The 16,586-nt window shown below is 40.1% G+C and overlaps 1 protein-coding gene across 4 annotated transcripts in view; it reads left to right on the top strand.

The window, feature by feature from the left end:
• The first annotated feature begins 4,401 nt into the window (after positions 1-4,401).
• ATG10 (autophagy related 10) overlaps positions 4,402-16,586 on the top strand; it is a 234,583-nt gene continuing 222,398 nt past the window's right edge. For 2 of the 4 annotated variants that reach the window (XM_082621254.1, XM_082621251.1), the window contains exon 1: positions 4,402-4,909. The gene's annotated coding sequence lies outside the window, so the exon portion shown is untranslated. Of the gene's footprint in view, positions 4,910-11,299; positions 11,430-16,586 lie in introns of those variants that run through there. The other 2 variants (XM_082621252.1, XM_082621253.1) reach the window with 2 other exon arrangements.

The raw sequence follows: 16,586 nt of genomic DNA, 5'->3' as shown, positions 1-16,586 counted from the left end.
TAATTCCCTTATATAGAAATACAGATCCTGAGGTTCAGAGTGGGTAAGTGACTGCTGAAAATTTACATACCAAGTAAGTGGCAGAAATAAAGGTTGCTCTAGGACTTCCTGACTCCAAATTGGTGCCCTTTCCACACAGTGTGTCTCCTGTCTCTCTAATGAGATAATGCAGATGAAGGGGCTGGGCAAGTGCACCCTATTGTTATTTATTTAAAGAGACAGCCTAAAGCGAGTCATTGCCTCATAACTCCTGATTTGGTCTGAATCTAGGGTAACTTCCCGAATTAAAACTGCACAAAGGATTCGAGGGCTGCAGATTGAATTCTTCTTCATGCAAAACATCATTATAACACAACAGTATCAATATGCAATTGAATCCTACAATAAGAATTAATTCCGGATCAGTGAACATAGCCATACAACATTAAAGAAAACAGGTCATTATTGAACAAGGACATTCAAATCTGCAAGCTTAACAGCAGACCCTAGGTATGTACATTGATCTTGTCTCATTACCCTTTTCCCCCCTTATTTTCTTCACCAAATGACAAGTGGAATGTCTAGCAGGGGAGGGCATCTTGCTACATTGGTCTAAGGAATCTAACCTGGGGCCTAGAAGGCAAAGGAGGTTGAACCAAAAATTTTGAAGAGTTTATGAGATTCTATAGTTACTTCTCTATTCTCTATTCATTGCTTGCCAAATCAATGGATTCTGGAGACAGAGTACTGCAAATATCCTCTTGAAGTCTTTTTTCCCCACATAGTCCAAAGGTGTTGCGCATTCTTTTATCACAGATAATTTGCTATTGATCTACTTTCTCATTTATGTCTTCTTGTCCCTCACACTACGCGTTGGTCAAGATTTTGGTTTCCCTGGGGCAGCTGTCCTCTTATGCCTCCAAAGACTCTGGATAGACTTTCCCTTCAGGGTCCTGGACACTTCATTGAGACTTGGGACTAAAAGTCCACAGTGAGAACTTATTCCTATGAAGTTTTTGGGTGCAAATTGCCAGGCCCTATTAAAATATAATTTTCAGAAAAAGATAAAATCATGACTTTCATACAGATATAAAAAAAGGGGGGCTTCCCTGGTGGCGCAGTGGTTGAGAGTCCGCCTGCCGATGCAGGGGATACGGGTTCGTGCCCCGGTCCGGGAAAATCCCACATGCCGCGGAGCGGCTGGGCCCGTGAGCCATGGCCGCTGAGCCTGCGCGTCCGGAGCCTGTGCTCCGCAATGGGAGAGGCCACAACAGTGAGAGGCCCGCCTACCGCAGAAAAAAAAAAAAAAAAGGGCACATGTTAAAGAATTCATTTTACTCATATAATATGAGAGAACCAGGCAAAATGGGACAGCACTGATTTTTCCATGGGTAGGATGGGACAAATAAAATCACTACCGGAAGCACAGAAGTTACACATTTATCAATTACCCATGACTTACAAAGAACAGCAAAATAGCTCAAAGACAATGAATAAGGCTAGAATCTAATAACCCAGAAGAAAATGTTATAGACGTGCATAGTTTTTTTAATACCCCCCCTTCAAAAATGAAAGAACATAGGGCCATCCCAACCAATTCCAGTGGAATAAGACAAGTAACCTGGATAATATCAGACCACTGCCAGAGTGATCCCTTTAGAACACTGAATTTCCCTGACAAATTTAAAACACAAGTTATAATTCCCAAATGTCCTCAAATGTTTAAAAGATAAAAATGTCCAACCAAGAATATTAGAAAATGGAGTAAATATCAAAATTCACTAAAATATTCCATAATTATTCATACCAGATTTATAATAGCCAAAAGCTGAAAATAACCTAAATGTCCTTCCCAGATGAATGGATAGATAAACTGTGGCAACCATCAATTTTTTTACTGTCTCTATAGTTTTGCCAACTATAGTATTTTTCCTCTCATTCTTTAAGGTAAGTGCTATGTACACAGAGCTTCAAGATAAGTTTCTTATCTCTGTCGTCCAATCAGATTAGCTCCTCTTTCTTTTATGTAATTTACCTTTTCCTGAGGACCTCCTGGAAGGTGGTAGAGGACATCTGCCTACTACAGGCTGCAGCAGAGATAGCTATTCTCGCCCTGTATCTACTTTCCCCTTCTTCATTTTAATAAAACAATCCCACTTTGTCAAGGTTTGACTGAGCCCTTGGCTACCTAGCTAGAGACTGCATTTCCTACTTTCCTTGTATCTTGGTATGGCTCAGAGGATATGAGCAGAAAGAATATGTATAAAAGTATTCATTGATTAAAGGAAAACACTAAATATAATAGTTTGTATAAACCTATTTTGGATTCTTTTTTTTTTCTCCCACTTTACAGTGTCTCAGCAAAATAAAATAAACGAAAAGCCAGAAGTCTCAAGTTCTATGAGGCCCTGTGGGAAACATGGACATTTAAAGTGGAATGGACAAACAGAAACCTGTGAGGGTGAAAAAAAGAATGGTCAGGGAGCTAGAAGGAGAATCAAGGGATTCTGGTTTTATGGAAGCTAAGGGAAGCAAGACATTTTTTAGAAGTGATCAACATGTCTAAATGAAACAGGGAAATCCAATAAAATAAGGAATGAAAATGATTAATGATTCATAGATCATTACTCTTAGTCTCAGTTTCATATCAATAAAATGGGTAGCTCATGTGGTTATTACAAGATTAAACTAAACATAAGCTTCTGGTTTGTGGTAGGTGCTCAAAAAATTTTATACCTTCCTTTCTCTCTTTTTGTGATTAACTCATTGTTTTATTCTAATACTCATTACTAGTGAGGAGCCCTGCTCGAGGCTGGGTAGGCACTGATGACAGACTCTGTACTAATGTAGTGCACAGCCTGCCAGTACTATCCCTTGCCTGGAAGTTACCTGATTTACTTTTAGTTTCTTTGGTTTTGGCAGGTGAATTATGAAACTTAAAAACATCTCAAATGCAAAAAAAATTTTTGTTAACATGGTGTGGTGTTGTTAATGCACGAAAAGTATTTGTAAATTACTGAATACAATGTAAAGCAACACATTCTTATCTTTGTATTAAAGCTTTATGTTTTTACTTATTTTTATTTTTTGGCCCTGCCACACAGCTTGCGGGATCTTATTTCCCTGAACCTGGGTAAGGGCAGTGAAAGCACGGAGTCCTAACCACTGGACTGCCAGGGAATTCCCATAAAGCTGTATGTTTTAAAGATAACTGCTTAAAGTTGGAGACACCCACCCACTGAAATTCTCATTGCCCTGTGATTTTTAAAAAAGCAAGCGGATAATTTTAATTGTCAGCTGATTAATTTATATCTATAGTTGCTCAAACATGTTAGGACAGTTGATCTTTACTAGCAGAATCTTTTTTAAAATTGAGTTTTAAACTTTTTTACATTTAGTAAAATCTATCCCTTTTATGAGTTTTGGCAAACAAAGATATAGAACAGTTCCATTACCCCTCAAAATTTCCTCAAGCCCCTTTTTAGTCATTCCCTTCCCTTGGTCACTACTGATCAGTGTTGTCCCTTTTTCAGACCCTTTTACTTTTAAATAATTATAGGCTCACAGGAAATTGCAAAAATAGCACCTAGAGTCCTGAGTACCCAACACCTTTCTCCAGTGGTGACATCTTACATAACTGTCGTACAAGATCAAAACCATGCCCTGCATGTTTGAAGGCAGATTTTCCTTTCACTTCTTTGCCTGTGTTTACTCTTTTCTTTTGACACAAATTTAATTCTGTTGTGTTAAAAGCAGATGCTAGTTTTCCCTTAGATGTCTGCAGTTGCATTTTCAGTATTTCAGTTGGATCACCCGTTACTCCTACATCTTTCTCTAGTCTTTTCATTGTCCCACCTTTTCCCAATTTAATTCTCCTGCTAGATTTTTTTTTCCCTGAGCTTTGTGACACAGATGGTACTATTGCCAATTCCCGAATCCCTAACTTTTACCTCGGTCCTTAAGTTTCAAAGGGGATGGTGCTTGTGCCTAATTGTTGTGTTCACAGTAATTTTGCAGCTTGCGTTATGAGAGCCGGCACGGTTCTCCAACCCCCGAGAGACGTTCTAGGGGCACTAAACGGTTCAGCTCCGTTCTTGCCCTACCTTTCACCATTGGTCATCCTTTTATTTTCCAGAGACTTGGCTGTTTGTTAGAGGAGAGTATGCAGTGTCTCTCGAAACCGCTGGCAACCCCTCCTCTCCCTCAATGCGCCGCCTCTGTGATGCGCTGAGGGAACGGCCGCAGTTCGGTTCTTTAGGCCGTTGAGGTGCGGGGCGGAGCCTCGGCGGCTGCCGTAGCAAACTGCAGGGAGGTCACGCCTTCCGGCCCCCGCCCCACGCACGAGGCTCAGGACGTCAGCCGCCCGCGCGAGCCTAGTCCTAGGGTGTGCGGGAGGTACAGTGCGCATGCTCCGACTGGGTCGCCTCCGGCTACGGAACCTGAGGGAGGGGTAGAGAGTGGTATTACTAGTGGGCGTCTCTGCTAGCTGGCTCTGCTCCTCTGCCACCGCCCTCTTGGCCCCCGGGGCCCGTTGCTCCCCTCCCCGCTACCCCTGGCTTGGCTGTAGCTCGCAGGGTGAAGGGTCCCTCTCCCCGGCTCCCCTTCCCCTGACCCCGTCGCCCCGCCCACTCTGGGCTAGGCGGCAGGGTCAGGGGCCGAGCGGAGCAGGGTGAGTATTCCCACAACCTTTGCCGGCCGCCTCTTTCCGGCTCTGTTTCCCGCACGGTCCTCACCCAACTGCCGGGATAGAGAGGAAGGGCGGGCGCGGGTGGGCGGGAAACAGCCCAGCCCCGAACAAAAGGCCGGGGAAGCGGGGCTCCCGCCGGTGAAATGCAGGCCGGGTCGCGCTGGAGCCGCTGCGCGGGGGCGAGCCGCTGGCGGGTGTGGATCGTACTCCTGGGCCACCATGGAGACCTCACCCTCGATTTAGGTAGTTACAGACCTGTGTTTAAAGCCTGTACCGAGACAGTAATTCTTTACCTCGTAACCTTGAAACAGAGGATATGAAGTTACTGGTGATTCCAGTGGTTAAGTGCCACTTAACTTGAAGGAGTTTCTAATCATTAAGAATTAGGAGTTTTTCTTCCAAATAACGTATCTACTCAGCATTTGAAATCACGAATGGGGGTTGGGTGGGATAAAGGAATAGTTAACTGATATGTAGAAACAAACTTTTATGATGGTAGAAATTATAAACATCTCTGACAAGGCGAAAGGATAGTTACATGTCTTTTCAAAGTCAAAATAGAGCCTTGTCTAATAGGCCCACCTGAGAATCAATTAATTATCTAGGGGACTATACTTTTGCTTGACATAGTATAGATTAGGGCCCAGGCTTTGCAGTTACTTTTTTTTTTTTTTTTTTTGTCTAATGGAGCAAATTGTTTCTGACTGGGAGAAAAAAATACTACTGATGATTACAGTTTTATTGCCCTATTTCCAAGATTTTTATAATTTTTACCATTGAGCTTGCTCCTTCATTATGAATTTAGTAAATCTTTGCCACAGGCTCACTTTGTATGAATCATGTTTATAACGTTTCAAAAATTACACTTCGACAGTGGCCTCACTCTTAAGTGGCAAAAGCTTAGTTTACACTTTTCAGAAGTGGAAGGCATAGGCCCTATGTAGTGTTCAATTACATTATTAGAATCCTGCGTAGAATCCTCCTTGCTTCTGAAGGGTCAAATATGGACAAGAGGAGACATTTACAAAATGAAAACTTGGCCAAAAAAAAAGTTGAGTATTGAGAAAGTCTTGCAATTACAAGGTTTAAAAATTGATATTTTAATTGAAACTAGTGGAAACAGTCTTTTCACTGGTTCTAAACTGGATTCATTGGATATACAATAGAATGATACAAGATTATGCTTTTAAGTTTCTGAGAATGATAAGCAACCCCTTAGGAAAAACAAGTAGGGTAAAGTTTATGTAAGTAGTTTCCTTAAGACTGGGCTTTATTTGGTTATTAATATCTTTGAAGCCTAGAGACAAGTTTGGGACCCTAGAGGCAGTGTTTGAAACATAAACATGCTCAGGGAACCATAACAACAACAAAATGCCCTAGAGATTATTTGGTGATTAACAAATGTCTTCAGGGGCCAAGTGCAGCTGGGTATAAAACAACTGGAAACTAGGGAAACAGAGAAGAAACCCTATGTAAAAGCATCCAGATTAGGGAGAAGCAGCTGAAAACGATGTAGAACCAGAGGCTCCTCTAATGTACCTGGCACCCCAGGCCTTAAAGTGCTTGATCTTGTAGGTTTATAGGACCCAGAAAGAGTATTTACTAATATGAATTTAGCTTTGAAGTTAGGGTTATTTCATATCACTGTCATGTAATGGCTTTTCGAGAAAAACTTTTTAATCATCTCTTCTGAGTTCAAGAACTTACAGTAGTTTCCTGTTGTCCTCTGTTTTAAATAGAATCTCTTTAGAGTTTTAAGGTGATTTAGAAACTGCTCCACCCCCCCCTTTCCCACCCCCAGTATTCCTATATTCCTTAATATTCCTAACACTCTCTAGTTAGGCTCTTTACCTGTCTACTCTGCCTCATTTCAACCTGTTCCTAGATTCGCTGACTGCCCCCACTCCTCATCATTTTTTGTAGCATCTCTGCCTTTCAGTATCCTTTTATACTTCTAGGATTATCTGAACTGTAACTCTTCTAGAGCAGAGGCTCTGATTCCAGACTGACTGCCTTAGGTCAAACTGCCACATTTAACAGCTGTTACCTTGGACAAATTGCTTAACCTCTCTGTCCCAATTTCCTCATCTGTAAAATGGAGAAAATCACAGTGACTACCTCATAGGGTTGCTGTGAGGATTTAACAAGTTACTATAGTTTTGGTACATAGTAAGAGCTGAATACATGCTATTGTAATGATTATTTAATCCATAGTAATTCTTTAGACAGTGGTGGTACAATTTATCACTATTTTCTACTGTCTTTTATTCTCTAATGTTCTTTTCCGTTTGAATCTTTTCTTATAAATTTGATTACAAACTGTTGAAGGCAAAGATCATATATTATAATCTTTTTAAAAAGTCTCTTAAAGTTATCCCAGGATGATTCTGGGGGCTCGATATGTTTTTTCCCTATCTTACTATCTAGTTTTCTATTTTCTGTTTTCCATTTTACTTCTGTTGCTTATATTTTAAAATTTATACCCTATTTTGTTCTAAAAGTACTTACAGTAGATTATAAACTATATATAATATAAAACATACAAAATAAAGGTAAATCAGTCATGAAAATATGAAGCTTGAATAGAAAGGTGAGGTTGGGGTGCATTATACTGAAATATATACTGTGACCAGTTGTATAATTGTTAGTGGTGGGATACAGACTGAGTTCTGAGCTTCATGATGGTCAGAGGAAAGAAGGAAACGTATCACTTGCTGAGGAAAAACATAGCTTCCTTGGAAGTATTTAGTGAGTGAAATGCACATTGTGATCACAGACTTCAAAGATATGCATGCAAAGTCATACTAAGAAACGCTAGGGTTAAGTTCTCCAACCTTGTTAAGCCTACTTCTTATTTTTTCTCAAAGGGGGCTCAACTGCCATTTTTATGGAACTCTTCCATACATTGCAGGATGCTTATCATACTTGGTCCCTGAGCACTAAATGGCAATAGCAAACTACAACCTCCACCTCCCCTTTGTGACAACCCAGTGTGATCCTACTCATTTCCAAACAACCCCTTCAAGGGTGGTTCCTCCTGATGTTGGGAACCATTGGACCTTATCTGCCCATACGTTATACAACCTATGCTTCAACTACTGCCCTTTTTTTTTTTTTCCTTTTAACGTAGCATATTCTTTTCAGGCCCTGTCTTGCTGGAGCACTTCCATCTTTTTGACATGCTTTTGTCTCCACTTGGTAGGCCCTTATTCAAATTTCAAAATTCAGTTCTGCGTTCTCCAGACTCCCTGTTTTTTTGGAGTCTTCTCTGATTTTCCCAGAAAAAGTTTGACACTTCTTCCTCTGAGGACACACACATAGCAAGTGCTAGGATATTGTAGGTGCTGAGTGAATGAAAAGCTTGTGGAAATAAGAAGGCACATTAATCTAGCCTTTAATGGAGACTTTGCAAGAAAAAAAATTTAAAGGGACTGTCTCTTCCGTTACAAAAAAGTCCAACAGCTTTTTTTTTTCCAAAAAATACTGACACTTGATAATATATTTTAAAAACACATTGCTCTATCATATATTCAGACTATTTAGACCAGCACTGAGTCCATAACCTCTGATACAGTGCTGATCTTTTTGTACCTCTTGTTTGTTGAATGTCTTTGGCCAAGTTCATAAGCCTTTAGTTCCTGGTTCTGGTCTAATTAGCATACGTACTGACTAGAGTTAGTTCTACAAGTCCCACTGTTCAAAGGCAGCAAAAGAGTTTGAGCTGGTGGATCAGTTCAAATCATCACTGTCGGAGGAACAATTTCTCTCATGTGCATGCAGAGAAGTCTTGGTTTATGTAAAAAAATGATAATCATCTTATAAAAGTAATGACACTGGTATCAGAAAGATTAGATGTCATATAAATCTGTTGTTTGAATGGGAAAAGATCCAATTGATGAATAGGCTTAAAAGTTTAGTTGCAGAAAGGTGCTATAAAGAGGTAGAGATATGTAAAATAAATTCATTTAAAATTTTGAATTTTTCTTTTGTTCCTTACAATTTTTACTTAATATTTACTGTGTGCTTAACTCTGTTATAGGTGCTAAGATATAAAATTATAAGTCACAGGTCCTCAGCTGTTTAGACATTGCTCTATCATCTTCCAGTTTTCCTTGCTGTGGAAGAGATGGCTGAGGCTACTCTGATTTTTGTTCCTTTGTAGGTAAACTGTTTTTTTCTGCCTGCATTTTTGTTTTCCTTTTTGTTCTTTAAATAAAGATATTCCATAGACTACCTGTAGGCATAGGTTTCCTTCTAGCAGTTTTCTCAAACATAGTGAGTCCACTCAATTTATAGAAGTAAATCTCTTTAATTTTTCTTTTACCCAGATCAGGAAAAATTTTTCAATGGTATGTTTGCTTATGATTTCAATTCAGAAATGCCAGTTATTTGTAGGTTGGATCTCTGTTTTTTGTCCTTTCTATCAATCAGTATACATTGTTTTCATCTTGGTTCTTTTCCTTCCGTGTTTGGAGATCACCTCATGTGTATATGCTAAAATGTTAATGAGATTCTTTTCCAGGTTCTGTACTTCTCTCTTTTGCCTCTTATATAGAGTTTGTCTAATATTGGGTTGGCCCAAGTTCATTCCGGTTTTTGCATAACATCTTATGGAAAAATCCGAACGAACCTTTTGGCCAACCCAATATTATATGTTTGAATTCCCTTCCAGTTTTTTCTTCTTCAGTTTCCTTTTTAATCTTAGCTGTTTTTTTCCTTCTCATCTCCTGCTTTCAGAGGCTGTTTTTATTTTTCCTTTTTCTTTTTCAATTGGTAAATTAGATAATTTCTAAGTTTTTCTCCCGATTCCCAGCGTAAGCCCATTATAGGAGCAAGCTTTCTCTCTTCCTCTTTATGGCAGTGCTCCTCTTTCTTATGGTGCACAAGCTTCATCTTGGCCCTGTGCTATTATTGAGGTTTCAGGTTTTCTTACCTTGACAGAAGAGGGACTCGTGTAGGGATAGTGTTGCTCATTCTTGTCAGAGTGAGTAAGCTACCTTCATCCTCCTCACTGCACTTAGATGCTGGAGGACTCTTCTCAGTGTTAGGTTGGAGAGCATGTTGATAGATACAACCCAATTTATGAAGAATAGATCTTTCTGTACTCAGGAGAGGTCTTATTTTCCTATTGTCTAATCTTTCAGTCCAATGTCTCTAATGAGGGGAGTATTTTTCTGTAATTTGAAGTGGTTTATAGTTTGTTTTTTTTAATAAATTTATTTTATTTTTATTTTTTTTGGCTGTTTTGGGTCTTTGTTGCTGCACGTGGGCTTTCTCTAGTTGCAGTGAGTGGGGGCTACTTTTTGTTGCAGTGTGCGGGCTTCTCATTGCTGTGGCTTCTCTTGTTGCAGAGCATGGGCTCTAGGCATGCAGGCTTCAGTAGTTGTGGCACACGCACTTCAGTAGTTGTGGCTCGTGGGCTCTAGAGTGCAGGCTCAGTAGTTGTGGTGCACGGGTTTAGTTGCTCCACGTCATGTAGGATCTTCCTGGACCAGGGCGCGAACCCATGTCCCCTGCGTTGGCAGGCAGATTCTTAACCACTGCGCCACCAGGGAAGCCTGGTTTATACTTTTTTGAGTGTAGTGGTGAGACTGTATTCTTCTGAGGGCTCATACTGTTCCCACAGCTACCTATTGCTGACACCTTCCACTCTGGCCATGAATATTATATCACTGGTAAAGAATGTTCTTGAAAGAGAATTACTAATGGGTATTAGAAGCCAGTTGTGGCATTTGCCAGTTTCTGTGGTGTAAATATTCCCACTGTGGTCAATTTCAGGCTGTCAACATTATGTCAACTGGCTCCCCAAATTCCTGAAAACTTAACTATTGACTTTTTGATACAATCCAGCTCCAGCATGCCACTGCATAAAGTTCCACTGAAGGAGATGTTCCCTAAGCTCTTGGAAGATGGTGGGGGTTGAGGAAAGGAAACGGTCTCATGAACTCTGTCCTCAGCCCCAAGCTGCGGGGCCACTGCAGGCTCTTTTTTTCTGAAGGAAATACAGAATTGAGGAGAGTGAGACGCCTTCTTACCCTCTTCCTAACTGGACCTTTTGCCGCAGAGGCCATAGCAAGCATAAGCTACCAATAAAGCTACCCCAAATCCCTCAATTCCAGTTTAGGTACAATGTTGTATCCTGTTTAAAGTTTGATTTCAGATGTGTGTTTCAGTGGGAAGGCAAGGAAGGAGTGTTGAGCCTGCTGGCCAGCTGCTGCCAAGCCTGAACCAGCTTCTTTTCTTTTGCTGCTTCCTGTGCTATTTATTGGATTACTGGGGTCACATCTGCTGTGCCCTACCCAGGCTGCCAAATGCCTTGAAATCCAGGCCCATTAATACCCCTATTAAAATGATTTTTTTCTTTTTCTGTGGTACGCGGGCCTCTCACTGTTGTGTCCTCTCCCGTTGCGGAGCACAGGCTCCGGACGTGCAGGCTCAGTGGCCATGGCTCACGGGCCCACCTGCTCCGCGGCATGTGGGATCTTCCCGGACCGGGGCACGAACCCGTGTCCCCTGCATCGGCAGGCGGACTCTCAACCACTGCGCCACCAGGGAAGCCCAAAATGATCTATCTTTTGTCTCCGTGTTCTAGCATGAATCCTCCTCAAAAGTATCTCTGGTGCTAATTACAAATGCTTATTTTGGGGCCTTCAGAATCAGGTAATGTTTCTGGTCTGAGCCTAGGATTCCACATTTAAATTTGTACCCTGGGTGCTTCTTTACTCTCTAAAATCTGAGGACCACTGCCTGAGGATCCTGCTAGGTAAGTGATTAACTAATGTAAATTAATTCAAGCCAAATTCTCATAAAGATAATAGGTTGAATTCACTTCCCTAGCTAGTAACTGCATTTTTTTTAGGAAAGAGTCTAAATCTACAGTTAAAATGTAGAATTGCTGCAGGGAGGGACAAGTACAGAGGAAGTTGCCTAATTTTATTAGTTAAAAATGATCTTTAATGTTTAAAGGTGTGCAGAGTACAATATGTTCTGTGATAATCACATTTTTGTAAATGATCTTAAGTTCTGGGGAAATTTAGTTATATGTCTTAAAGTGTTTTAGTCTTGTTATGACTCTGATATATATTGATTTATAGATTCATCAAAAGAAATGTCTCTGACCAAAAACACAAAACAAACAAAAACAAAGAATCAGTTCCCCACACATTAGATTAAAAATCCTATAAAAAAATGTGGAGAGCTGTAGTGAAAAAAATTGTTTTTAAAATTAAGAAGGATCATTTGAACAATGATTATATACACAGTGTTAGAATTCGTTGGGGCCGCTTTTCTGAAAAGATATATTTAATAGCAGCAGAATAAGCTTCTTCACACTGTCTACTTTAGGGCTAACCTATAGTTTAGAAAGACTTCTTTCACTTGGTGAGGAGAAAAAATTATTCTACCTTTCCAATCTTTAGCCTCTGTTGGAGCACTTAAAATAAGGTTTTGAGGACTTCCCTGGTGGCGCAGTGGTTGAGAGTCCGCCTGCCGATGCAGGGGACACGGGTTCGTGCCCCGGTCCGGGAAGATCCCACATGCCGTGGAGCAGCTGGACCCGTGAGCCATGGCCTCTGAGCCTGCACGTCCAGAGCCCATGCTCCGCAACGGGAGAGGCCACAACAGTGAGAGGCTCGCGTATGGCAAAATAATAATAATAATAATAAGGTTTTGATTGTTTGAACTTAAAAGAAACAAACAAGCTGTTCAGCAAGTGTGAAAACTCAAGCAAAATAGATGTATTAACAACTTACACTTTATGACACAAAAGAGCTCTGACTCATTTCTGACTTTTCCTTATAATAAGAGATGAGAGGTTCATTGTTTAGGATAAGATGAGAATTAGAGAATTAGTCTTTTACTGTGAGTTCATCTGTGTTCTGTTGTCACCTCTGGTCTGAAGATAGCTTAAGTCTGGAAACATAGGCAGTTCACATGTCTCAGGTTTTCCATGTGCAAAATAAGGATTATTCTTGCCATTATTGCTTAATAAGCTGCAGTTGTGGTTATTTCCATTTTTGACCATAATTTCAGCCATCTCATACTAGAAAGTTCTTAAGATTCTAATTTCTGTCTCTACTAGTCTAGGAACCTGGTAAAGGACCAGAGTATTACAACTTGAAAAGTACATATAAAAATGTTAATTGAATTATATTTTCATTTTTAATGAGTTGAAATATTCTAACTTGAGCAAAGAGGCAATAATTACTCAGTGATATTTCATTATACCATATTATGATGATTTGAATTGAGATGGATATCATTTTAATATAATATAATTCCTAATTTTGTAATCAAGCCATAAGTGTTTTTATTATTGTATGTAACATCCTTCAGCAAAGCCCAGTCCTTAGATAATTTTAAAAGTATTCAGCCAAATATTAATTAGTGCTTTGATGTTCAGTCATCTTGCTAGTGGCACAGTGCTGTTAATTAGATAAACTATGGCTATTGAGTGAAATTTTATGTTTCGACTAACATTTTGAAGAGTTCAGTAAACCTCAAGTAACTGGAGGGCTTAGGGAATGGAGTGTTTTCACTTAGTTCAATTTTATTATTAAGTGAGGGTTTGTTTGGAATTTATAGAATGTTCCAAAATGTATTAGTATTCTTTATGAATTAAATTCAATTTTTCTTTGATTTAGTATCTCTCAGTATACGTAACGGTCATCATATAGTTGGAAAAATTATTTCTCTAACCACTTTGTTTTGGTCTTTCTATTCTGGTTCTGTATCCTCTCCCTGAGTGATCAAATGTGTTCTGTTATCTATGAAATGCTGATTTAGAATCAATATTTCTAGCTCAGATTCTCTTTCCTCTTGAGTTTCAGATCCATCTCAGAATTCCTGCTAGATCTCTTTGCTGGGTATTCCATAGGCATTTCAAACTCAAACTCCGTAGTGCTACATTAAACCCATCTCGCTCCCCAGACCTGCTTTTCCTAGAGGGATCTGTTTCAGTCAGTAGACTACCACTTAAGGCAAAGAGCTAGGACTCTTTCTTGAACCTTTTCTCCCATCAATCCCTTACATACCAAGGTCAGCCAGTTGTTGTAATGAGTATACTACACTATCAAAATATCTTTTGAATCCGTCTCTCTTCTACCCTACTGCCAATCTTTGGCTTTGTTTAGCATTATTTTGTCTCTCCTAAATGATTGTAAGGACCTTTTAACTGGTCTTCAGTCTGGTTAGATCTGTAGTCCCCTTTGGAAACCAGAATGCAAATCTGATCTGTTTACTACCATTTCAAAACCCTTTTGAGCCCTCAGGCTACAAGGCTGTCTTGACTTCATCAACTGTGGTTTTCTCAATACCCTTCCTCTACCTCTGTATTTCAGTCAAACAAGAGTTCTTCAATTACCAGACCTTCTCTTACATTCTTAGGCTTTTGCACAGTCTGTTCCCTTTACCTCCTCCTTTTGCTAAGTTAGCTTCTGTTCTTCCTTTTACAGACTTCTTAGATGTCACTTTCTCAACTTGTATCTGCACTGAAGCACCTTGTTAACCAAACTTCTTTGTGTAAACTTGAGATCTCACTTACACCCTTGAAACATTTGACTGCCTTTGTAGAAGCCCCTGGAGTTTATCGACTCTTCTGTACTTGGTTCCTGTACTTGGTGCTTTCTCTTCCCAAACTTGTTCTCCAACTGTTCCCCTATTCCTCCATTGTGATCTCAGGAGCACACATCCACAGTAAAAAAAAACTTGTCTAAACCCTTAATTCATTATTTCCTTTACTACATTCTGTGGAGTAAGATGTTAAAACGTGTTCCCAGGAAAAAGAATTTTGTGGTCAAAAGAGTTGGGAAACCCTGAGTTAATAGTTTCCCCATATAAATGTGCATTGTGAATCTCCAGGGTGGGAGTGGTGAGTGGATGTAGTGTGGATGTTTCCACACGTATCTTACATGATGTTAACATCTGCACAGGTTAGTGCTTCCACTAACTCATTTTAAAGGAAACTTGACTTAAAAAACAAACAAAACCCAAAAACTCTTTGAATGGAGGCTTTTTCCTCCACTCTACAAAGCTCAGGGTACTGAGATTGCTGGTAACCCCCACTTCTGAAGAGCCAACTTTAGGTTACTGCTTCTCCAGCCTCATGTAAATATTCCTGCTCCTTTGAGGCTCATGAAATTCAGCTCTACCAGGTATGGCAAGGTAGACTTTTTTCTCACATGCTGTCCCTAATCACTGGTAGTTGCTGCCTTGAGCGCCATCTTGAGAAGGAATCCGAGTCTGTGTTTGGCTATCATGAACACAGGTATTGGTTTATTAGTGATTATTCTTGATGGACTTGGCATTATATACCACATATTACTTACCACCTCTGTGCTCTATTGTCTTCTACTGTTTGCCCCTTGTCATTTCTAAATCTCCTAGTTTCACTTACATATTATTTAAAGAGCTCTCCATTCCCAGTAGCTCTCAGAATAATCCTAAATGACTTCAGTGTCCATGTGGAAGACAGCAAACATTACACGTCTTATAGTTGTTTAAACTTCCTGAGCTCCAGTGACCTTCATCTCCAAGCTACCTTATATACTTATTTCCATGGCCACAGCTGAGACCTTCTCAATTTCTAAATCTCATAGTCTTCCCATCTTCCATTTCCCTCCTTTCACTGCAGTTGTCCTTTACCCTCTTTCATATGCAGTATTTCTTGATACTGCCATATTTTTCCAGCCCCTTTAACCTTCTCTTGGCATCTTTTCTTTTTCTACATAATCTGGACCTCTGAGCTGTTCTCACTAGCATATTCTGTTTCCTCTTTCACCCTTATCCTTCCACTGACTCAACCCAGCAAAACCTCAACTTGCATGCATAGTCATTGCAGTCCTCTCTGCTGGTTCTGACGCTTGGGGAGCTGAGCACTTCCGAAGGCAACCACAATACCTCACAGAGTGTGGCACTGCAAATTCAGGCTCCTAGCCTGTGCTGGGCCTTCACTTGTATCTGCTCATCTTAAAATGCTGTCCTTTCTTCTTCTTCACCATCAATTCCTAATCTATACTCGCTTTCTCAAACACTCTCCTTTTATCATTAATCTCTACCCCTGCATCTGAAAATCTTGTGATCATTAGACTTTGTCTTCCTTAATTTGGGGTGCTATTTGAAAAACTTCTCTAATTTTTATATTCATCCTCAAATGCCTTTCCTCTGATTGCAAGGGACAAGGTGTTAATTGTGTTGTTCAAATCCATCCTGTGCTGATGACCACATCTCCTCCCAGCCCCTTTAGGATATTGCTTCATCAGTCACTTTCTCTCTTTGGTATTTTCAACGTTTACCTCTCTCCAACCCCCTTTGCTCAGCTTAAACATATATTCATATCTCCCTTTCTTAGGAAAAACAGTATCCTCCCTTAAGCCTATGTGCTGCTTCTGTTACCAATTTGTATCACTTTTCAATCAAATTTTTTGAAAAGTAGTCTACAAAGTTTTTACTTATTTCCTCACTTGTAGTTTTCTCCTCAGTCCACCACAACCTGGCTTCTCTCTCCACCATTGCTGAAACTGCTCATTAAGGCATCAATGACTGCTTCATTTTCAAGCTCCATGGATGTTTTCAGTCCATTTCTTAACGAGCCTCTCTTTTCTTTTGACATTGTTGGTTCTTTGTTAGCTATTCTCTACTCCCTGGGCTCTGTGGCACTGTTCTTGCTAGGATCTCCTAATGCCTGACTCATTCTCTAGCTCTTTTGTTCATTCCTCTTCCTCAATAGGTCCCTTAAATGCTGCTGCTCTGAAGGTTTCTTTCTCAACCCACTGCTCTTCTCACTATGCATAGAGGTTCCTAACTTTTTGGTTAAAACCCCTCAAACAATCTGTTGAAAATTATAGAATCTTTCCTTTCCAAAATATAGATAGGCATATACATACAAAATTTAGTGTAAAAATCATGACCCACCAGAAGGCTT

Source organism: Mesoplodon mirus (assembly GCF_964341445.2).
Source record: "Mesoplodon mirus genome assembly, chromosome: 5".
Taxonomy (NCBI): Eukaryota; Metazoa; Chordata; class Mammalia; order Artiodactyla; family Ziphiidae; genus Mesoplodon; species Mesoplodon mirus.
Note: the sequence above shows the minus strand (reverse complement) of the source record. Positions and strands in the feature narration are given on the sequence as shown.